This window comes from Gnatocerus cornutus, chromosome 2 (assembly GCF_029298725.1).
Source record: "Gnatocerus cornutus isolate USDA-ARS CGAHR chromosome 2, icGnaCorn1.1, whole genome shotgun sequence".
In the NCBI taxonomy this organism is placed as follows: Eukaryota; Metazoa; Arthropoda; class Insecta; order Coleoptera; family Tenebrionidae; genus Gnatocerus; species Gnatocerus cornutus.
This window is the reverse complement of record NC_142234.1, coordinates 6607136-6632590: the sequence shown is the minus strand read 5'-3', so window position 1 is coordinate 6632590 and position 25455 is coordinate 6607136. Positions and strand designations below refer to the sequence as shown.

Genomic DNA, 25455 nt, shown 5'->3' with positions numbered 1-25455 from the left:
ATAACTTTGTTTTTAAGTTTGTAATTTTTTTTTAACAATTTTATTGGTCATCTTGAGGAAGCTTTAATTTCCTATTGAAATACTTTAAGTAAAAAAAACGGAATCAATCTCAATGAGCATTTCCGCAAAAGTTTAATTCATCAACCACATCCATCGAAATTCGCTGAATTTAGGTTTTTCATATCGACACTATTTGAGCATCGGAGCGGCTTTGTATGGCGGTTCTTTATACTTTAAGCGTATAAAAAGACGATAATTACGTGCGACTGCCTCTTGGTGGCATAACAATTCTGTTCCTCGCGGAACAGATTTCAAAGTACATAAAGTTGGCTTTATACTGTCGCTAGGCCATTTTATCTACGCAGTGTAAACGTTATAGTTACGCTAACGATTCTCAGAAACATACGATTATTGTTTTCAATTGTGAACAGAATAGCGTGATTTATGATTAGCGACTTATTGAACAAAGCGGCTTTTAATAGTTTTAACCCTCTGCGTTGTTTTAATGCACTTATGTGTAACCTTTGAACTTCGCAAACCGACGACTGTTGCACAACCATTGCCATTAAATTCGAATTAAATTGTGTTTTTTCCAGCCACCTTCATCTTCGCCCAATCGAAGTAGAGTGAGCATTTCTTCGCTAATGGCTAGTTTAGAGCCAATTAATTTTTTTTCGTATCGTGTGCGACAGAAAAAGTGGCCAAGTTTGAATATTTATGAGGAGAGAGATACATAATCGTAAAAAGTAAACTTATGCACTACAATTATTACAGCGACGAGAACGTTACATACATAAATTACTAAGTAGATTTAATAGAGATTGTGAAAGGGGACAAAAATCAACAAGTGTTTGTTTACCGAAGGCGGTGTAAAATTAAGTAATAAAATTTAATTTCTGATGACAATAACATAAATTTGCTGTTCAGATATTAATTATAATGGTTGGTTAATTGGGATCAGTATAACAAGACAGGCGCTGCAATAAATAATTTCGTTGCCATTGGCCGCAGGAAATCGTGTGGAAAATGAGAGAATTTCATTACTCAGTGAATGCAGACAACATGCAAAAATCTGTTCTTTCTGTCCAAACCTGAAAAAATGTTACTACCGGTTTTTACTTTACGTTACCACATGTTTGAGTCATAAAATTGTATTAATAGCAGATAATCCGGATCTACTCTGAATGCGTTTTCCGAAAAATCTTTGTGTGGTCCACCCATGTGGAAAACATTGCCAATACTTTTACGCAACTATACTATTTACTTACTTAATGTCACATGGTATTTTCGATGGTAATTATATAAGAACATGATGAGTGTAATGAATGATTGTATTTGTGGTCGTAAAAATAGAAACGAGTTGCTATTTATGCAAATGCAGATTGCAGTTTGCTCAGAAATGTGATGTCATCCCTTTTATGGACTATAATTTTTTGACGTTTAATGGTAGTAAAAGAATCAATTTTATTGATTTTGATTGTTAGATTTTTTCTCTATTTGAGGTCGAGCTTTTATTTATTATCAATTGCAGTGTCGTGTAATAATCGCGACCTTCAAAGAATCTGAATAAAAAAAGGATCAAACTACAAAAGATAATAAAATAAAATTTGTATATTATTTCGCAAGCCCCCACTGGCTGACATTACAAAAATCATTAAAATTCGCGACTTGTAGGCAGATTTAACAATCTTCCATCTTTTCAGTATTATGCAAACTACCTACAATTTTGCACATATTTTTTAGTTGTAACTAATTGACCGATCAAAACGCACAAGGTCCTCACTTTTCATGTACGTTCACAAACAAAGGAATAAACTGTCAGAATGTAACGGACTTTTGATTTTTTTTGTCGTTACATTCTGGCGGATGACTTCATGGAACCTTGGGTTGCAGATAACTCGAAGATAATATTCAGCCATTCTCGTGATATTTTTAACGATATTATGCAAAACCGTCGTCATTTTTCACGAGACATAACTACCCACTGGTATTTCATCCGATACTGTTGAGCAAGATCAAATTCCTCCAGCTCGTAGGCAGTGTCATTGTGAAAATCGCGAATTGTAGATCACAGGTTCGGCAAACTGCATATTTCAGTGACAGCATAGTAATTAATAGTTCCCCAAGTCATGTTTTGTAGGAAACAAAGGCAGAGAAACTAACCTTAAGGTGCCTCTTGAAACATGAGATGGTATTTAGGCGGTGACAACGATTTTTTTACTGGCACACTTTGTAATGTGGACCTCCGAACTGCCAGAAGACAGTTGTATAACAAACCGCCGAAATTCAGTTCAGCTACCTCTAACCTTGACTGTGTTTGTAAAAGCAAAAGTCAACCATATGAATAATTCATAGGCTCACATAACTCGATAGTAATCACAAGCAGGAAAAAATCGTTTTATTTTTAGGAGGATAATGGGAAGAGTTGGCGAGATTGGCAAACCCAGTGTAATAACGGTATCTCTTTTGATCTAAACAATGAGTAAATTCCAGAATATGCATAATTAAAATTTTGAGCTTGTGTTAAAGCCGCACGACTCGCAGAAAATTGTAATTGGATGCGTAATGGTGTGGAAAAAATCGCCAATAATGCTAATGGGGCTTTACCATCATCAATATTATTCTTTTTTTTTATTATTCTCTGTAGCAGAATACACAGATTTACAGTTAGATCCGCAATTTTGGTTATTGGTAATATTACGCTTATTATTTTTAAGTAGCCAGGCTTTTATTCAAGATTTTACATAGTCATGTAGGGCCAAGACCGCTGTTTCTATAATTAGTACATTTTGTTCTGTAGCTATCTTTTATTCATGTTAAGGCAGTTGCATTGTTTACAAAACGAACCATTATTGACTACTCACGTAACAAAACAGTTTTTCTAATAATAAACAATAGAACCAACAAAAACAAACCAGTGCCTGACCGTTTTAATGAGTCTGGTCGTCGCGACAATTCTTTTCTCGAAAAGAGTTCATGGGCACTTATTATTTATTGTCATTATCAATAACCTTGTCACTTCTAAGAATGTAGTTTCGTCACAAAATCGACAAAGTGAATAATGTGACATTGTTTCTTCCGCACGTGCTGTTATGAAGCTTCAAAGTTCAATACATTTTTCATAAAATAAAATGACATCAATATTTTTTTCTCCGGATTTCAAAGCCAGTTTGGGCTATAGTCTGTCAATCATGTCTATAACGTCGCCTCCGCATAGTTGGCTTATCTCTTCATTCTTAAAGGCCTATTAATAATTTAATAGCTCATTTGTCGTAATATTATGTCCCAAGGCTCTTGTATCTCGGCACCCGGTATGAATACCATTCTCCCATGTCATGCACTTCTTGTAACTTCAAAGAAAGAACCACGAATTGTGCAATGTGATAATTGGGCACTTTCCCTTACATTGATGTTACCTATGAGTTTTTCTTCAGGAGAAAGTAATTTTTGCTTTTAATTTGTCGCATCCGGGGCCAGGATAATAGAATTTTGCTCAAAAACACCTTTCCTAGACTGTCTAGAACATTCAACCTGTTATCGATCTCCAAAATCCTGAGGAGCTTCACTTTTAATCACTCTCTCTCTATTAAACCCAATTACAACGTACACTTGAAAATTTAATTTGGAAGCTATAAATTTATTTCTATAATTGGGGTTTCGGAATGATTTATACACAAATCGAGGATCGCCTAGTGAAAGTAATTTTTTTTTATAATGTGTCTAGTCAAAAACGCTCAGAATTAGTGTTAATAACAATAATTTAATCGGAATCGTGGCCAAAGATAACGATCTGTGAAGATTTATAGAAGCAGTGGCGGCTCGTGTGATCAATCCATATTTCGCATAAAAGTCTGAACCCTTTGGCCACCATTTACATGAATTAACCGAAACGTGCTGCTCATTAGCAATTACGTCACGTTCAAAGGGGTCTTCACTTTTCGTCTGTGACCTCTGATGACCCTCTTTCAAGAAGATAGGGCTATTTTGAGAACGAATTCTTAATAAGGCTTGAATTCTCCTTCCCGAAATCAACCACTGGACCACCGACTTGGTTCTTTTAATATTGAACTCCTCTGTTGAGGATTTGATTGGCTAATTGCAAGCAAGTTTTTCGTTGCGTTCTAACCACTTTCATTGATTTATTCATTAGTTCGTGTAAACACAAAACCCTCTTGACCATGGCTGAAGAAGTGGACATGCGGCAGTGTCGGTATTCGCGAAATATGTGCATTGCAGTTCTGTCACCTGTCGGACTCACCAGCAGGTCGTATATTTTCAGCCATCGAATGGACCAGTTCGGGCACATTCTTCGCGTCTGCAGTACTTTACATTCCTCTTCAAGTACTGATTCATTCAATAAGCAGTTGCATTATTCATCGCGGGTTAAGAATGTTATGGTATTAAACGTTTTGGATTTTGCTCGTTTTTTTCGTAATTAGGACGAAGAAGTCATGCAGTTCATGTCGGTGTGTTATGGGCGATTACCACTACAAATTGTGCTTGGAGAATGTAAAACGAAGACAGTTTTAATTGTCTTTTGTCTGAAAATGATTCAATTATTGAGGGTTATTGTTTTCACTACGTTATATATGTTTCTAACAAGCTTCGTGGTGTTTTTCTATTTGTTACACGCTATAAACGCACCAGGAATGATACCTTTTCCATTTTCTTAATTTCAAAATTCTTCGCAAGCGAATAAGGATAGCTTTATTTATTGCTTTAACTTCCATATTTACGGCACACTTAATTTTAATTTAATCTTCATTTTATACACCAAGTGCAATGCCGTCCCTGGCCAGCAACCACTTTGCGGTGTTCATAATGATTTTGCAGGTGGGCGATTTATTTGATAAGCTGCAATGAACATTATGTTATCGACATAAAGATTCTGTCTTCATTAAGCTAAAATATTTTGTTTTTCCCACTCTCCAAATCCCTTTTAAAAAATCGAACATTCGTGAACGTGCCAGGTTTAATCAGCGGCCAAACTCTCTTGAAATTTATTACCATGATCTCGTACAACTTTGTTCAAATTAGATCGATCGTATAATTATAGGAAAGTAGAACCTGTTCATCCGAGAAAATTTCCGATTTCGTAACGTAGGAAAAAGCGACATTCCATATACGAAAATACTCAGTCGGCACGTACTGTTCAAGTTCAAGTTTCCGGTGTCTGAATGACGGATGAATCATCAAGACTCAAGAAAAAGAGTAGAAAATACTTGTCACCTTGTATCCGGAACAGCTTTTGCTCGATGGAACTTTATGGATGAAGAACGATTTATTTCGCGGTACGACCTCTATCCAAGGCCGCGGTTTTTCGCTTTTTCAATTTTGCAGAACTACCATTTTGTCTGCAATATGGTTTATTAAAGACCAATTTGGGTCCATTTTCTGAGTCGTTGACATGAAATGGCGTGTTCGTGACTCCATCCGTTGCAAAATTTCGGAATAATTTACAGGAAGCGACCACTAAAAAGCATTGTGAAAGTTTAATTTTTCCAACTTCGGATTGGTTAATGAAGCTCATGCTGTGAAGAAGACGCGGATGTTTTGAGGATAATGATTGAAGTAAAATGGGTAATTCGAATCCTGCTATTAATCGCAATTAAAACGCTGCAATCGGCATCATTAATATTTCTCTTTGTATGTTTGGATGATTGTGTAATTATCAATGCGATTAAAATAAGTACACAGTGTAATTAAGTGTCGGTATTAATTTATTACTACCGGATTATTATATCCTCTTAAGGAATTAAACAGCGGTTTGACAAGGTGAGTAGATTAGACGCTTGTTAATAAATCGAAGAAGAAATAATAATGGGCACGATTTATGTGATGGGAAAATGAGTGGGACTTTATCATTAGCTTTGGTTCTAAGGCGACGTTATCAACCTTATCAAAAAAAGACGAGGAAAACTGTTTATTGTTGCTTCCGGGAAAGCTTCAACAGAAAAAATTACATCTGTATTTCTAACAATAATTCTCAGCAAATTCTTTTTCTTGACTTAGTTTCTTGCAGAGTCCAGTTTCTTTCTGAAACCAATAAATAGCCATTTGCAGAGGTTAATCGACGCATTGAACACATGAATAGGAAAAAACAGCGCGTAAATCCTGTTCCTGGCTAAGTAAAAGTAGTTATTTGACTTTACGCGTCCGCTTGTTTGAGCTCGAAAGAATAAGAATTGCGAGCATACAAAAACTCCCGATGAAAATGCAACAAAACTAGTTCACCACAAGTAAAAGTTGATTCACTGCCGCATACTGACTTTTTTGTCTTTAAAAATCGGAAAAGGCGACGCTCAAGGTTGAGGAAAGTTCGCTTTCGATAGAATTCGGGGTGGATTCGCATACTTCTTCAGATCCGCATTGTTGAATAATCGAGACCGTAGGTGGTTCAGCAGCAAGGACGCTCCTTTGTGTATAACACATGCTCACAATTAGACTCAAAGAGTTATTTATTGCAAGTCTGTTTCTCTTGTAATTGCTTAATTGTCGTTCATTGGTTCTAACATATCTGATGGTCTTGATAAAATGGTTCGCCCAGTGAAAGGTATTTCTTTTTCTACCTCCAATGGCTGTGCATTTCGTGGAGTACAATGGGTGTTAGATTACGACAAGAATGCATATTCATGACGCATATACCTGCCAATTTCTTAATCACATCAAGTGGCAATTAATGCCTCATTAATTAAGGCATGGCTTGTCGGACACTTTTATGTCTTGCCGACTTCTGAAGATAATTGTGCGGTTTGTAAATGCTGGAACAATGGGGATTTAAGTGGAAGAAGAGTGCCTCACCCACATACTAATTACGGTTTTCAACACTGTGACCGGGTTTGCTAGAAGGGCATATTTATTGCGTCATTGTGTTCGGCCACGTTGGTAGCGTTTTGATGCAACTACCAGCTACAAGCGGAATGTAAATGTGGATCTTCGTTTCTTGGTAATAAGTAGGGAATCATATCACGAAACCGGATAACTGCAGAGAAAATGGTAATACAGGCCGACAAAGAAAAAATTTTCAGAAATTTTGTTCTTTTCAGCACACATCAATTTATTGTTCCCTGCGGAGATGTTTAGTCCTAATTTGTAGACACTTCTTACAAAATTACGTGTTAAGTGTTTATTTGCTTAATCTGAAGTATTGAAATGTGTGCTCACCGGCTGTCAATAGTACTTAATAATGTAATTTGCATAATGATAAGATATTGCGTAATGACACCAAGCCGACTTTTCTTGAAAAAATCTTGACATTATTGGGTTCAATGATTGCCGTAGAATCTTCACCTCTGCGCTTCACTAGTTTAAAAATAATCGTACAAATATTTACGTTGACCCATTGACGGAACGCTGACCTATATGGTCGTTGGTGTTTCCTAATCCACGTGAGCATGGTCAGTACCTTCGTGCCCAGATCTATCACTGCATAGATCGCATTAGTCGCACGACCACCTCCAATCTCCATTCTAATCAGAACCACTCATTAATATTAATCGAAGGGTGCACTCGCAATTACACAACAAATCTGATCAAATGTTCGAATTCTTTTGAATCGAATCATTTTCATTCATGCGATCGGATCAAGGCCAGATTATTTTTAGGATAGCCTCGAGAGAAAGAGTTTAACGAAATGGAAATGTTAATTAGGCGTTTCGCACCGCCATGCCTAAGAATTATGTTAAATCTGACAGTGCTTACACTTCTGCTTGAGCATGACGAAATTTTGACTTGAGTGAAAAAAGGCGGATAATGAAATAGTGACATTGAAGTCCCACACAATTCTTTAGCTAAATGTGCACTCTGACATAATACGCCTGTTTAGGTGGACGTTTCGGTTTCCTTTGTTGTGATTTGTCTAATTGTGTTCTCTTTTTCAGGTGAGTCAGTCAGATGGTGGCCTGGGGTCAGGTAATAAATTAGATCAATTAGCATCGCGCTTACTTTCAACTCGTGCCTCCAAAAGCATCAATAAATACTAACGAGCAGAAAAGGCAGTAAATGATTAATCTGTCGGATTTACACTCATCTTCAAAATCCAGTAGAAAGTCGCCGTTAATTCACGCAAAAAGACAACATTCATAAACTTCCACCTGTTCGCTCCCTCGCAATTTTCAAGTAACGATCGCCTCGTGACTTTCCAGTGTTGCAACCTCTACAAGAACAACCATATCAAAATGCTCTTTTAATGAAATGTTATTAGTTCCCATTTCTGGGTGTGTTGGGCGTAATTATTCTCATGGCGATGGGTATTCGCGCGATAAGTCGCATGCATGCAAAAGTGAGACGTTATGGAAAGCGGCGATTAACTCCTATAATCCATAATTCAGCGGCGATTTACAATAGTGGCTAAGACACGATTTGACCACGTGACACACTTTAATTCAAAATTGTATCATGTTTCGGGGGCGTTCCGATTTTCTTTGATGCTAGAATATGAGACGGTCGAAATTTTCAAAGGATGGCTCCCTAGAGACGGAGGAATATTTTATGGAAATGATGCAACGAAACGGAATATCAAATAGAGACGCGCAACGTATCGTGAAGAGGATCCAGCTGTTGTCGCCACAACGATCGACTTGTTTTCTGTAAGGTCAGTTTTACAGTCTGGCGGAAAATAATTTCGGAGAATTTAAAACGCTGGCTGACTGTTGTCCAGTTAAATTAAACAGAAATTTTATTTTCTAGGAATTTCCAGTTTATTGTTCTAGACGTAAAGATTAGATTTGCATCTATAACTTCCATGTGCGAAGAATGCACTTTAACAATGTTAATAAAAGCGAATTTTTGCAGATATTTTATTGCAGTTTAATAGCCTGCACCACTGGAAAGTATGATTTACACGGCATTCCTCGCATTTTATTTCTTTGTGTAATATAAGGAGCAGCCGTTAATTGAATCTTGCCCATTATTTCGCATAATACCCTTCTCTTGGACTTTTTGAATCGTCAGGATGCCTTTCGATTTATATAATACGTCGGCAAGGCTTCCTTAAAACAGTACTTACCAGCTCTCACTTTTTCGAAATTAACAGCTTAAATTAACGAAAGTGTAAATTAATTAAACCATATCGAAGAATAGCAAAAAAAGTCAATTAGTACTGTTGCTGTTCGTTGCTACAAACATTTTACAAATCAAGTCGATGATAAATAGTCTGGAAAGTGTTGCAAAATTGGTATTAATTAAACGCATTGTGCACAGAAGCTTTGCACCTCCGGCGAAACAACCTCAAACGCATTTGTTTCAATAATTGATAATAATCGATCGCATAATAATCCAACTTTCACTGCCGAAAAAAGTAAATTAGTGGAGCACAGCATTCACAAAACTCCGATACCGGGCGATTCACAATCGATATTATCGCAGGTCTGGACGAAGAAAAAATCGCCGACATCATGAAAATAGGTCTGAGTACCTATTGTGTATTTTATGGCACATGAGTAGATAAGCAGAGGTCGTAAAATGCCGATTGGTTTTAACAATTATCGCACTATTCACCAGCTGTTAGTACAATCGTAAAGCTGAGGTTGGTAAAGTCAGAATCTGCACTTGAAACGGAGGTTTGGTGGATTGGTACAGAACACCCACGTTGTCGATTACGATTCATTGAATGAACTGCGGTTGTTCAAAAATGAGGTCTTTAATTGAATTTATAAACATGTAAGAATCCAGTCTCTTCTCAAAAAACGTTGAAGTAATTCGTTACAGGGAAATAATAAATTTGGCGCATCCACCATTTTTCGAAAATTAGAAATTTACGTTTTTCTTAATAAATCGGTGGATATTTGAAAAATGTGCCGTTCCAGTTTAAAAGTTCCAAAAATGATCCCCACATTCCATGAAAATTGAGTAGAAAAATTAGAAAGTGTCTCAGTAAAAAGAGATCGGTATTCTTTCGTCCACGACGGCGCACTGACATGCAAATCCGATTTATACCTCTTGTTTCTTTTTCAGTTTTTGTAGATTTTAAGCTTAAATTAATTATCTTATTTAATTAAATCTTTCTTCAACTGACCCAATAATTCACATTTGTATCGTGCCACTTCCAATCATGAGGTCCGGAGTTCTCGATTTCCGGTTAATCGGATTACCACCTTGATGATTTATTTTGTCGGTTTATTAATTATCCGTTAATGGTGTCGGATTGATTTTATCTGCGTTAGAGCGGCATCCACAACATTATGTTTACAGTTACCTATTTGAAATTTTAATTTGCTAACACTGGAATATGGAGATTTTACATGATTTATCGCCTGAAGATTCAGCAAAAGCATCTAGCGGTTGTTGTGGAAGACAACCACTTGCTCGCTTTATTTCCACGAACACTCAACTAGTTTTACTGTTCTTTAGAAATTGCCGCTGATATTCACAGAGTAAGAATTTTTTTTTGTCGAAATTATGCAAGAACGTACCTGGAAAAGGAATTTTACGGAGAAATCTCTTCAATGTTTTAATACTCAGGCGAGAAATTTTAATATAGTTGTAAAAATTAATGATGTTGAACATTTTCTATGAATAGGGAATTTTAATACAAAATTAAATTATAAACGGCCTGTTGAATATGCAACGAATTAGATGTCATGAATAAACCTAGAGTTTCCTTTGCGATGAAAATAGAAAAGCGCAGGCGGAGTTGGTATTATAATATTAAATTGTAATAGCTCGACTTTCTTGCGGAACTGCTCAGATCTACATGTCCATTTTTCAATTAATAAATGCGGAAAATTACACCGGCACCGACAATAAGATAACAACTCCCAAGGCGTGTACTATTTCATTCATTAAAATCTCATAAATTTCCTATACCTTGGCAATAGCAATGCAATATTTACCTTTAATAATATATCGCCGTTTGATGGTGTAATTTATTAGAAAATGATGGTTTCGTTGAGCAATAAAACGTCTTTTACCTGAAAAATGCAGGGGCGTCTTTATTGCGTTACTTAAGATATTAAGTGTCAAAGCGTTATTACGATATTTCTCTTGCTTGACTAGATAATGAATTGCGACTTGTCGCAATTGAAAGACTCTGATGGATGATGCGAAAAATTAGGTCGCGTCAAAGCATCAAAAAATGTGTTTGTTGTAATAGCGGCGGATATGAATTAAGAGCAAATCGAAATCAATCAAAACATTCAACTTCACCTTCTCTAATTTCTTTTGACCTTGTCTGATGGTCGTGAAAAGTGAACAATAGAAAGTTGTTACGTAAAAAATGGTGATAAATTTTGGCAAAAGTAAGATTCACCAGCTCAATGAGAATGTCACATCAGATTGGTTTCATCTGAAGATGTCTCTAGTTTCACACGGCCCATCCGCCATTCCCATGGAAGTTTTGACAGATCCACTTCCGCCACTTAACGATGCAAAAAATTAATTTAAACTCTGATTTCGGCCAATTAAAGCGGTTATTAAAAAGGGATAGCTTGAGAGCTACAGTTCGTACCCTTCGGGTTGATCGCTATCGCATGCGACTTTAACGACAGTTTTAATAATGGGATCGTTGTGGGAGCAATTTTAATCGGGATGGTATGCAGAACAAGTCGCACCTGTTTGCCATTTTTCGCCGCAGAAATAAATTCTAGACGCTTATAACAATAAACTGTGTTTCGAAGAAATGGCAGCTGTAATTCATTCAGTGCAATAAAGCATAAGCCCATTACCATGATAATCAACATATGTGATTAGTTCAGAGCGAAAAACGACGATTTTTAAGCGGGTGCACGACGTAAATCATCCAATTTTAATTTGCATAGAATTATAATATTCATTACTGATCTCCGATTAGGTGCTGATAGGAAAGTTAAGTTGACGTTTCGGTTTTACTGATTTATAGACCTACATTGTCGGAACGGAGAAATGATCAATCATTTGGCCAATTAATCGCGAATGCATTCGCAATCGTCCTCCCACACTTCCCTAGATCCTGGATCTTGTTTTTGTGAAATTTTTATTTTTCTTCTAATCTGTCGACGTGGTTAATTTTATCCGTATCTGTGTCAGATGGCGCCGATCCAACGGGACTTTCATCCATATCTTCCCTTTAAGGAATGGTCGCAAACCGTGTCGCGTTTTCCCTCTTCAAGGTTGATAGGTACACACTAAAAAAATCATTCCGATTCGGAATACGACGCGACATAGTTTTCACTCAGTAATTGTCCCAGATAATGGCCCAAACATGGGCTATGTCGTGACTTGCGGGACTCTTTATCGGCAATTAATTTTATAAACGGCGATTCCTAACAGATCCGAAATTGATGAGGAGGATGGAAAAAAATCTAGTGCCGATTAGTTTCGACAAATTAATCAGGTCCGAAGCGGGAAGATCGGCCGGAGGCCATCATGGCGTGGTAAAAATGATTTCGGAGATTTTAATAAGCGATGATGAAATTGCTTTCCCCTGGTTCTTTTTCTAAGCGGAAAAATCGATCTTATTGTATGCAAATTGTTGGCAGTAGTGACTGTCATTGTGATTGACAGTCGATCACTTCACTCACGTCCGAGGTCAGGTCAGTAGAAATTCCGTTTAATTGTTGTCATTAAAAGAAAGAAAGGGAAACATTTTTTCGAAGGAAGATTGCTATTGGTAATATTTTGATGGCCATTGTGACCCACATTGTGCGAGTTCCTGCCCAGATATGGTCAAAAGGAAAATTCTAGACGATAAATTGGCTTATTAGGAGAATAGATTTCTTGCGATGATTTCACGTCGTACGCTTCCTAGCTGTGCGATAATCAAAGTGCCCATCGACCTTAAACGACTGTGAATGCTATCAACCAAAATCTTGGAAATGATTGGAAAGCAGCAGGTTCTTCGTTTCTATTTTATAATCACCCCAAAGTCTCATGAGACTAGAAGATTCTCGTTACCGACATCTCTATAAGCTACCGAATTGAAATTAACAGCCACTTCCTCTTCGTGCGTCTGCCTTGTATAAAGTATGCTTTACACATTTTTCTTCGCCTGTTAACGTGGGAAAACGCTGCGGTTTAGCGCATTTGCATAAATATGATACATACGGCAGGCTTCACGGCTCTAACACATCGAGATTTTTGCGAAACCCAACCTATTAGAGTGAAAATGAATAACTTCCTCTAAGCTCGTGGAAGCGTTATAAAATTCTCTTTTCTCATACTATACTGCCATAAAAAACGAACCTAACAGTATCCAATACCGTACGATGTCTTTATAATTAATTTTATTCCGTCCAATTATTTCGAAAAATCAACAAAAAAGACAGCTTTCAGTGAAATTCAAGAATTCGATCAATCATTTTCTACCTTCGTTATCTTTTGCGTAATGGTAGCCAATAGGGAATAAATCATGAAACTAGAAAGGAGGAAAATTGTGTTGGCACACTTGCCAGATTTTTTTCATTTTGACATTTCTAAGGTGGTCTGAAGATTATCGGTGTGGAAGAAAGTAGTAGAAAGACTAATTATTGTTGAAAGGGGGCTCAAAAATCTCTTTGTTTCTGTCGATGACATGAGATTTAACAATCACATGAGTGCCAAGATTGAATTTCTTGGCTTATCTATATGTATCTATACATGTTTCTTCAAGCAGAAAAAGTAGAATTGTGTTTGTAACAGTGTGTTTCATATTTCATTTATTCTTCTGTTTCCGTTAGAGGTGTTGAGGATCAAGTTTCGAAAAACATAACTGTAGTGTGACTTTTTTCTCATGGTATACAGGGAGTTTCACAATTAGACGTGAGCAGAGAAGTCTTTGAACTTCCTAAAGAGAGATTCTGAAGTTTTTTTGGCTTAAAACATTTCGTTTGGCAATTAATGCTTCCTCAAGATGACCAAAGAGTACAGTTTGTCAAATTTGAAGAACGGGAATATAAGAAAGTGAAATAACCAAAAAGTTCTCAGACTTGCTCACCCTGTACAAGAACAAATTTAAAAACTTGATGTTGTACAGCCAAGACTTTCTGTTGCTCTTCTGAAAATATCCCACTCGGAAATTTGCCAAGAGTGATGCATGAAAATACCCGGATGTGTTTCCAGTTGTTGGTTATTATTCCAGAACTCCAATCCCAGAAATAAACTTGAAAGCATTGTTGTTACTTCTTGTGGATTACTTTTATGGCGGCCGTTAACTGCGAACTTCGATAAAATTAGATCAGTTGTTTCAGTATCTGAGGCTTCGGGGATCTGAGTAAATTCGCTGCCATTTCTCGTTTTACTACATGTTTGTCTGTCAAGAAACGGCCTCCTTTTAGGGATCGTCAGGAAACTCAATACCCGACACCCTCTGAATAAGTTCCTCTTTATGGGATTGCTGTTGATTGTAAACCGTCATGTTCGTGTTCCATCTGCATGATAGCCAATAAATTTCCGAGAATTCCTCCAACCGGCGTCTTAACAAAGATGTCAACTTCGGTTTAGGTCAATCAATGCAAAGGAGAATATAGCAAATTGCAACAAAAGACAAAGCAATGAACCGTATCATTCACAATAGAAGCACGCGATTGTTTCTTTTGCGTCCCCTCCACAGCTTTTCATCTTGTTTCACTCCTGATGGAAACCAGACAGGTCCGTGGTGGCGAGAAAAAGATTCGATTAGCGTGTAGCCTTTGGTGTTGAGCGATTTTCGCGATAATCGCACACCTGCATCTGACTTAATAAGCGAAGTCGTATCCACAGCACGGACAGAATTATTATCCTTTTATCTGTTTTTAACGGACACGAGTTAGATTAATAGAGGAGGACTGGAGAGAGGAAAATAATTATTGGCGGATTTTTCAAGCTTGCGGGTGCTGCACACACGAACCTGCCGCAATCTCGGCAGAAGCAGTCGCATTCTTATTTCTTCAGATAACATCTTCAAACAGGTGTTAAATTCCATTCGGATTGTTTTAAATAATGGGATCTGTCAACGGTACGACGATCATTTTTACCGATCCTCGGGTTTATCCTGTCGTAATTCACGGGGTAATTATGGTGGATGAAGAAAACGACGGACTTTACACGCTCATTGGTGAGTTATAGGTTTAGATTTTTACTGAGATTAATAACTGGATGGGTAAGACCAGGTGTTTGCAACGTGATAGGATGGATTGGTTACATTGCAAGGAACATGTTGGAACGACATACCTGTAAAGTGGGAAGAAGATGGATGTAAACATGTGTTTTTTGCCGGCTGTAAAAAAAGAAGCGACCATTAGATCATTAGTTTGATGTTGGCGGTAAATCAAGATTTCTTTACGGTGAAAAATTTCTCTTTGAGAACGAATTCTCATTTTCTTTAACTTTTGAAGGGCAGTGCATCTTTTTTCCGGCTCCACTTCTTTCGCCGCGTACTCAGAAATCCAAATTACCATCTTTTGAACGCTTCAACATGAATAATTCAATTTTATTAATAACTTAACTCATTAACGTCATGAATAACAGCTCCTAAAACCAACGGTCTCGCCGTAACAACAAAGAAGAAGACTTGGACCTTGACTGGGCAAAGCTCTAAATTTTATGGTCCATGACACCATGACTCATACAGGTTTCGGTGAAGTAACTCTTTCTCTTTGCGAAAACAATAATTAAGATGCTGATCGACTTTTGTTGTTAGGAAATCAATTAAAACTGTTAGAAAGCAAAATTTATGGATCCAGTGCAGATTTCCTCAATTTTCGACAATTGGCACGTGAAGGCCTAAGTTTTGCTTAATTATTGCCTGTCTAGATAATGGAGAAAAATCAATTACTGAGTCATTAAAATGGTACTTTTCACTCTAATTGGATCGGTTCGTTTAGGGTTTTTTTAATTGACGTTGGACGCACCAATTCTTGTTCTTTGAGTTACACGTTGGTTATGTAACATGTGTTATGCAAAGGAGATGAAGAGATTTACATATCCACATATGGAAGATGTTGGAAAGTGTATCATAGTAATTAAAAGGATAAATATGGAGATGATCGAGCCTGATCAGTTTTCATATTAGGACAATGGGGAATCAAGAGCTGATTGCTGTGGTGCATGAACTTGTCGAGTTTTTGATGGAATACTCGACAAACACGCTCATGGACTTACGCCTATGCACTCAACGAACATGGTCAAGGTCGAAATTCGTTTTTTGAAAAGATTACATTTACTGGGGAGCAACAAAGTGGTTAAATTCTTTCAGAAGCACAAATGCGAAATTAAAAAAAATTGCAATTTTGTCGGCGTTAATGCGGTTCTAAATAGTTTCACGATTGCGCTAGCTTTAATGAAAAACTGTATATATGCAGCTGTTTATCGACTGTTAATTGACCTAAAAGAGCATATTGACCTGGGCGGGAATCGCGATGCACCTGAAGAAAATTCCATCTTTTTCAAAGCGCCCGTGCTTTTCCCATAAAATCCCGGTATGTTATGTTATGAAGCTATAAAAGATGACTCTCCCACTAACCCGCGGTCATCCGAAATAAATTCTTGACGACTCACTTCGTACGGTTTATATGCAAATCGATCGCTTATCACCTCGCAATTTATTTATTCATCACCACTCTACCGGGTCAATGAGAGAAAACCAATTAACCAGTCCCGGAAACAGCCTAATTAACGCTAACGTTGCATTAGCCCAAAGCCGATTTTTTTCCGTTTCGGTGCAGTAAAAGCACTTAGGATTTTTATACTCTAAGCTTCGTAATTAAATCAGCCGCTCCAAATAGGGAAAGCTCGGGCACTTTCTTCGTTTCAATACGTTTAACACGGTTTTGTACCGTTTTTCTCCAGTATTTAGTGTAAATTGACAATGCCCATTTTCCCACGAACCGTATTTGCGCCAAGTAAGGTGTGAATCGTTGTGTGGGTTCCGGGGGTCCGGAGCGGTGGTACTTCTTTTGTTGCCTCGTTTTTGGACCACAAATGGAGAGTATACACGTTAAACAAAGTCACGTTCAAGGTGCTCTGTCAATTTTCGAGTTCACTTTCTATTACGAAATGTTAACGTCGAGTTGACGGTTCAATTAGTTGGGTTTGTAGTCTTAAAAACGCCTTTCCAGCACGAATTAACACGTCGTTAATTTTGGATTATGTAATATCAGAACAGGAGGGATGCTTAAAAGACGGCCATCAACTCCTACGACGACTTGACGGCTATTGGGATCATTATAAAGTTATGACGCTTCATGGCGGCATTATGTTGAAATTTTCAACGAGTGAGTGGTATGAATGGCAGGGCTTTGATAAATATAGTTGTTAAAAGGAAACAAGGCGACTTCGACAACTGTTTATCTATGTACCAAATGAGCGATATAATTAATGTTGGAAATTACAAATGAATCTATTAAGTGCACCTACCCTTGTCCTACTGGTTGAGTTATTATTTCTTGTCAACTTTTTTCAGGATATTTTTAAGAAGCTGACTTAATTGCTTTGCTCTGATTCCGCTCTTTCTCATTCGCATGAATAAATTGCAGTTTAACATTACCGAACAATCTCTTAAATTTGAGATTTTCTAACGAAACTTGAAGATGATGAACGTGGATGAGCATTTAGGTTATAATAAAGTTAATTTTTTTGTTTTTTATTTAATACTTCAAAGTTTGGAGTAAATCAGATCACTTTTGAGTAATCGGTTCTTTGTAAAGGTTAAGCCAATGATAAAGTTCTCTATTAAGTTCACATATTATTTCTTTATTCAAGTAACTGACATTACTGCAGGCACCAATTAGGAAAAGCAATGAAACTGCCGTAAATAAGTTCATATTTCAAAGACTTTATTTGTTTTAGTAGTGTGTAAGAAACCTAATGCCTACTAATGGAGACTGGTGTAAGCAGCAAATTTATTGTAATGAAAAACCGTTCATTGCAAAAGTCGAGATCCCATTTATCTAAAAGGAACATATTTAATAAAATTGTGGCAATAAAACGTTTTTAATCCAAACCTCTGTATTCCGAACTTCATGACTTCTATAATAGGAAGGCCTATCAATATTTCATCACCTACTATGTGAAAGAAATTTTGTGCATTCAAACTTTATTTTCACAAATGTTACCAAAGTGATCACTATAAATTTTAGTGCTCCCTGTGAGTCTAAAATGTACAGAAATGCTCTTTGGCTGCAATTATTGTATCTTCAATATTTTTCATTTTTTTGGCTTTTACACCAAATTTACCTCTTAACCAAGAATCACTCATTTAAAAAATTCTCTTGGTGCTTATATATTATATATTATTGAAAGAACAAAAAATGCATTCATTGCCACGTTCTAAATACAAAACATCACGCAACATCATCAATATCACACCGCAAAAACTCCCCGAAACAATAGGACACCCAAATTATTATCAAAGTAACTATCAATAATTTTGAAGAACTCGTTTGTCATCGTCCCGTCATTGTCTCCATTAAAATCATTGGATTTAATATATCTACTGTCATCTGACAATATATTTGAATAATGATGAATCGCCAAAGTTATTAATCAATTTTTTTGCCTCTTTTCTGCCTCTAATTGTTGTGAACCAGGTAACCCTCTGAGAGTAACCATCTGGTAAAGTTTCCCCTCTGAAAATCACATGCGGACGATGGGGTTTATATTGTATTGTCATGTAATCGGCTCATCTAGAGATAATTGTATCTTATAATAGCAACCTTTAGGAGAGGAGCCTGTCGTAATAAACTGAACATTATGGTTGTGAAGTGGATTAAATTTAATGGTACACAGTGAAGGGTTTGTTCAATTACTTTTTTGTATTTATTTGTGGTCTGATGTTGCTACTACGTGATGGAAAGTCAGGCGAATTTTCATACTATCACAAATTAAACATTTAAAAAAACCAGAAAAATGGTTTAATTTTGGTGAAACCAAAAATCCCACGAAACACTCCAGGCGCTATCGACATGTGGCCACACTTTCTTCCAAATGTGTCTATTGCCATATCATGACTAAAAACAATAACTGTGCACATTATCGATTCACGATCGAAAAATTTCACCTTGTGATTGTAAAAACTCATTCGATGCCCGATTTTCTATCTGGGACGGGATATCCTCCAGGCAAAGTTCTTCGTTTTCACTTCAATGATTAATATTTACTCACATTATTGATTCAGTATTGATCACAAAACGATTAAAAGCCAATTTATTGAAGGCCGATATCCATCCTTCAAACAATGTGTTCAATCATACCCGGAGGATTATAATTAAGTCATATTAAATTATGAATGGGAGTTGAGTCATTACGGAAGTGCACATTTATTGGTAATTTCCTGCTGTTGAACTGCCGTAAAGCTTCTTCAGTTTCACTGTTTTGCTTCTGTGACAGTTTAATGGTTTTAATCATATAATTTCGAAGAATAACCTTGCGAGAAGACAAAGGATAATTAAGAACTTAAAGGGGACGAGGTGGAATGAGATGCTGTCATTAGATCTAAATAACTACGTGTAATACTTGGGTGGGCGGAAAAAACAACCATTTAATGGAGAAATTTATTAATATTCGTAAAATTTTGTGCAGCTTTAAAATATTCGGTATTTGGTAATTTTAAGAGATTTCCTGAGATTATGGCTCTCTCAGATATGCAAGTCGTCCAGAAATGATGGTGTCGGTACGTTATTTTAACACCATAAAAGGATTTGCAGTTTTTAGAAATATTTTTACGATATTGAAGAAACCGGCTTCTATACACCTGGCTCATATAACTCATAAAGTGGAACGCCAAGAAGTTAATTCTGATAAGGAACAATGCACTTCACACACCTTTCAAGAGTGTTTAAAAGGTGAAAGAAAATTTACAAAATAATATTAAGTTGCATACTTAAAAGGAAAGTGATAACAGAACCAAAAGGAAAAATGGATCTCCATCGCCTGGTCATGAATAATGGTTAATATCTACAAGATATCCAAGATGTAATTTCACTCCATTGCAATAAGCCGACAGAACATAATTTAGCCTTTTCTTGTGTTAACAACAGCAACGTTGCGGAAATTTATTAAGTGGTCTGTTAAGAAGCAACCGAGAGTTATGCACGGAATCGCCGAGTTAATTTATGTCCCAGTTTAAAAGTGACTCCTTTCGTAATTAGCGCACTTTAGTCGGAAACAATGTCGCACAATTAGCCCCTCACGCAACGAAATCTTCCAACGCCCCACATCACACTCGATAAACTCAATTAATCGCTTTCGTCTCAATTCAGCACGTTGATTGTCGATTCTTGCAAGCAATTAGCTGCTGGAGCGATTCTTAATGAGACTTAATAATCACCGGATAAACATCTGCAAATACCGAATGATTTAATGAAATCTGATCAAGGTACAAAAACAACTTGTAGGAGTAGCGAAAGACCTAGAAAGTGGGATTTTTTGCTTGTACGTCCCATATCTAAGTCAAAATCTATTGACCACAAGCAACGGCAGCATCTGCATGGGAACTTATAAGGCACTGCGCTTTTTTCAGTTTTAGAAAGTATCAGGATAATTAAATGGGCTTTGTGTAGAGGACAATGTTGGATTGTTGCTGTTTGCTATATTTGGGATTGATTGTAAATTTTACGTACGTGAATGAAATTGTTGCTTTTTAAAATATGACGCTATTAAAGCCTAGCGAGCTGTTCGCAGATAATTGCAAGTGAAATTATTCAATTTTAAACGCAGGAAATTATCCAATTGTTGCTCACCACAGGTATAAATGCTAATTCAATTTGCTGACCTTGAAGATGACAGGTTTCTATAATTTTTTTGGTAATTTTTTCAACTAAAAATTATGAGCGCGAAAGTGGGACGATAATAAGGGTCAAATTAATATGAACTGTACAAGGGATTTTAGTTTAAAATTAAACATCAAAATAAACTAAATAACAATTTTAATAAGCTGCGAAATGGTAGGTACTATTTTACGCACCAGATATAAACAGCAAATTCTATCAAAATTTAAATATATGTTAATACTTCAAGTGACTGTTTTGACAATTATTTTAAAATTTACACTTTACTGGATAAAATTTCGGTTTTGGGGCGCAGAATCAATTAAGAATATTTAGTTTTTACGCAGATTTTGCGGTTAAAATTCGAGCGGTCGGCACGTGAAATCTGATAAAAATCGATAAATCATCTATAAATGGTGGTACAAAACCACTGTTTACTTTTCCTTATTTGCTGTTGTAACAAAGCTCCTTCCTCATTCGTTTTGAATGCATGCGTTAAGAGACCATTTTCACATGACATGCGTTAATAGTTTTGTTACCATAGTAACGTATGATTTTTTAAATTAGACCAAATGGCGTAAATAAAACTTAAAAACCTTCGTGTTTTAAACTCGTTTTTTAATACATATACGATTACGCTTTTTAGGCTGTGTTATTTAGAAATTAAAATGACAATCAAAATGATGTTTAAGCTTTGTTTCAAGTGTTCAAGAGCTCGATAAGAAATATTGGGAATTTGTTAATTAAAGCTGAAAACCTATCTTATACTCAGCTTGATATCAATATCAATTCTTTATTATTTATTAATGATTAGGTAGCAATAGCGGGATCTGCTGCTGCGTTTGACACTAATCAGTATCGAAGTGGACTCGTTTGGATTGCATATTTTGTCCTTCTTAAAGAAAATCCGCATCAAACAACTTTTTGTGCTCATAAGGAAATGTTTATGCATGCACCTGGGTACCATCAGAGGGATAATTTTGAAAGCATAATATCGTTATTAACAACTTTTATATTTTGTGAGTGTAATGTTTCCTTATTGTGAAGTTAAAAATAATATTTAATAATATCAAAAATATACAATTTTTCGACAAATTCTGTTTCTTTCAATCAACCAACCCAAGTGGGTAGATTGTAGAAGTCTGCAGTCCTTGCAGTCATGAAGTTTTCTTTGTTTTTGCACAATTTGTGTGTGAAATGACATTGGGTATTATACCTCCTACTCTCGATCCTCCTTTTCGCTCGCATTCTTCAGCTGTCATAACATTTCCCCGGACAAGTTGAGAATTCCAGATCGCCGATTAGATACCTTGTTCGCCGAGTCGCGGTTGTATGTACACGTCTGAGAATTTGCATTATTCAATACAGATGTCGATGACAGATAGACCGGACTGTGGCAACGTAAACTTCGTCTCCAGCACACAAAGAGCTGACCCATCAAGAGACTGACCCATCTCTGGGAACCAAACCCTCCATAAATCTCTGGGACAAAACCACCATGGTCCATGTCAACGTTACTGTGGTAGTAAACGCATTCTTGCGTGATATACTCGTAGAGTAAAGTAGATTGCCGACCACCCCATGCAGGGTTTCTGTCTTGTCCTCGAGTCGAGTTCTCCGTTTTCAATAGGTTACCGAGAAGGTGGGCTTTATCGCGATTTTTCCCGCGTATGAACGTTTAATTCGTGTTTGCTGTTTGATGTATTGCATGGGTGTTTGTTGTGTAATTTATTACGACATTATCTCACCTTTATTCCACACTCGGACCCACCACGTCGATCCCTCGTCTCATGGTACCACCGTGAGGAAGGTCAGGGCCGGTATTGTTCCAGTCTGGACGGGAAACAAAGGACCGAATGCTTATAATCAACCCTGACATTGGTTGTCGTTATTAATCTCAACCATGAAAGGCTCAATTCGAAATGTAGTCATCAGTCAATGCTGAGGCGGACGGTTTTGGCGTGTCTTGGGCGATCCATCAAGACGACTGATGCCACTCGGGAGGATAGCTTCTGTACTTTTTTTCGCTGCGGGATTTAGTAAATGATTATAAAGAAACATGTAATATGCAAATACATCGTTTAAAAATTGAAAGGTTTTCCCTTGCGGGTTAGAAAGCAAAAATTTCTTATTTTCTGATCAAGAATAAGGGCTATCGAAGGAGAATTAACATTGCCAGAACGAATTATTGACCTGTTCATCAACTATTCACCTGGAACGTCCACCATACTCTCTCTTCGGTTCATTTTAATCAGCGTATGCCACTTTCAACCATGAATTTTTATTTTTATTTGGTTCTTTATTAAGTCGTTCCCAGAAGTGACCTTTCTGTTATACACTAATAATAAACCTGTTGCTCATTTGTGTCTTCACCTCATTAATATCAAGTTGATAATGTGATTAAGCTACCAGTAAACAGGAAATTTGTATTTCATTCGAATTCCTGCGTTTTCTCAATTTCTTGTGCCGACAGTAAAACTATCAATAAAACCTACGAGGATTAAACTTTACACGCTTCACTGTGTAAAATAGCATTTGATGTAAATCTGGTGAGTAATTGTTTAGCACTGACAGCCCGTCAAAACAGCTCCATTTAATTAGACCATAATTGAATTAATTTAACACGATTGATTGTGCAACTGGCACGAGTACATGAAATCCCACACTGGCAACATGTGTTCAATTAGGGTCTTAGAAAAAACAAATAGCACGCGTGTTTTCTAGCCGCAGAAGCGCTTTAAAATTGCAGGTTAAGGTTCAAATATTCAAGGCACATGACCTCTGCTTGGACACAATCAATTTAACCACTTTAAGCCCATAGCGAACGACACTTATTAATTTACGCTCCTATATTTATCATTTAAATTAATTTATGGACCGAGGTTTTACACGCTTCTTTTATGACGGTTATGGTGTTGAGATAAGTACCGTAATAGATGTATGTACTTGTACTTTCAAATAGTTGTAATAGTCATAAAAATAAATTGTTGTGCACTGTGTTCGGCGGATAACTGTACTCTTCCACCTTTCTCTCTGGGTATATCCGATTAAAATATGGAAATGTGCGTGCGAACATGATAAAGTGTTATGGTTTCAATTTTTTCGGAAGACAGGTGCTAGACACTTCAAATCGGGTTCTTACTTTCCACTCTTCTTATATTGACTCGTGCACGATTGATTTGTGGTATTAAAATGTTTTTGTAAAATTATAACACCTTGGTAATTACGCTGAAGTATTTGTAAAATTTTCATTTAGATATGTTTACCAAGACTGTCATTACGATAGTAAACCAGTTGCAATGATTTGTAATGTTATAATTACTTTAATGTGGTTGTAAAATTTAATTAAAGCGAATTAGTTAATTATGTAGTGCAACTTATAATTGTGATAATAATTATTATAATAATTTGTTACAATAATATTGTCATTTTGATATTAACTTTAATGACACAATTTATTTTGATAAAATAAAGTGAGAGTTGACTTTATTAAAACTTTTCTTATTCTTTTTTTTTTATTTAGTTTTACGACAAGTCTCGGTTATTTTAAATACATAACATACTCGTATGTATATATAGTCATCTTTGGAGGATATTCTGCAACATTGTAACCATATGTTTATGTTGGATTAAAATTTTTGGTCCAAGAACTCGGTACTGTGCGAATTTTTTAAACTTATTAGACTTTAGATCAATTTAAAGTTATCCAAACACAATTCTTTTGTTAATTAACACATATTCCCTCATACAGAGTGTCCGGAAAGTCGCGTTTTCAGACCGCTAAATTTTTAAACTATACATAATATATTTGGACCAGTCAAGCAACTGCATTGGGGTCTAAAAACATTCCAGAGAACCCTCCACTTATAGAACAGGTAGTTATATCTCACGACTACCTACAGAGAGCTGTTAACAATATATACCAGGTGTAGCAGTAACACAAGAGTACTCGCTTCGGCGGTACATATACTAAAATTGGAACGATACAGAGAAGATTAGCATGGCCCCTGCGCAAGGATGACACGCAAAATCGTGAAGCGTTCCACATTTTTTGCATTCAATTGTGATAAAAGTTTTTGACAAAAATAAAACTGTTAAATCAACATATCCAGACTCGATTGCTGAGAAATCCTTTGTGGCGCAAATCAGATTTTTACATCATTCGCAATGCACCATTTAATGATCACATATTCTGCTTGGTAATGGCAATTTTATGTTAACTGAATATACACTCCTTAGTAAGAACAAGCCTCTTTGATAGTCTTTGAATAGGCTCTGTGAAGTTCCTTTAAATCAAAATGAATATTTCCCCACAATAAGATTTGACTATAAAATGCGCTTTTATTGCTATTTCATCAAGTCAGGCTACCCTCTTTGACTTCAGACACCGCTTTCGTAAAATTGGTCCGCCATGAATAAATTTGTGGCGGGCAAAGAACCATAGAATGGACAATAAAAATATTTAAAAGCTAATTGCCGGATTAGAGGGATACATTTTTCTTTGAGCTGAGTATGATTATACCCATTTTTTCAAGGATTTTGTCACCTTAACTATTCTCTAAATATAAATTTTATCTCTCCTCCAACGCTTTCACTGGGTCAGCTTGACCAACAAGCTTCCAAAATTCTACAAGTTAATCTCATCACGTCATTGTCATTCAAGAATCCAAACAAGCGACACAAGTCAACTCCCGCCTGACATTCTTGATCGATCCGTTTCCGCATTGTGCACAGAACCGGTAAAAAGACATCTGTTGCTTCTGTTGATTCGGAGATTTCGATGCCGGGTCATGAAAGTGATTTTTTCCGCGGTTAGTGT

The 25455-nt window shown here is 36.5% G+C and overlaps 1 protein-coding gene and 1 non-coding gene across 7 annotated transcripts in view; both read left to right on the top strand.

Moving 5' to 3' along the window:
- Positions 1-25455, top strand: part of LOC148178350 (uncharacterized) — a 152872-nt gene that overhangs the window by 99728 nt on the left and 27689 nt on the right. The window lies entirely within an intron of this gene.
- On the top strand, positions 24582-24688 carry LOC148178351 (U6 spliceosomal RNA). Its single transcript, XR_015769724.1, has one exon. It is a non-coding gene; the product is annotated as a U6 spliceosomal RNA (small nuclear RNA).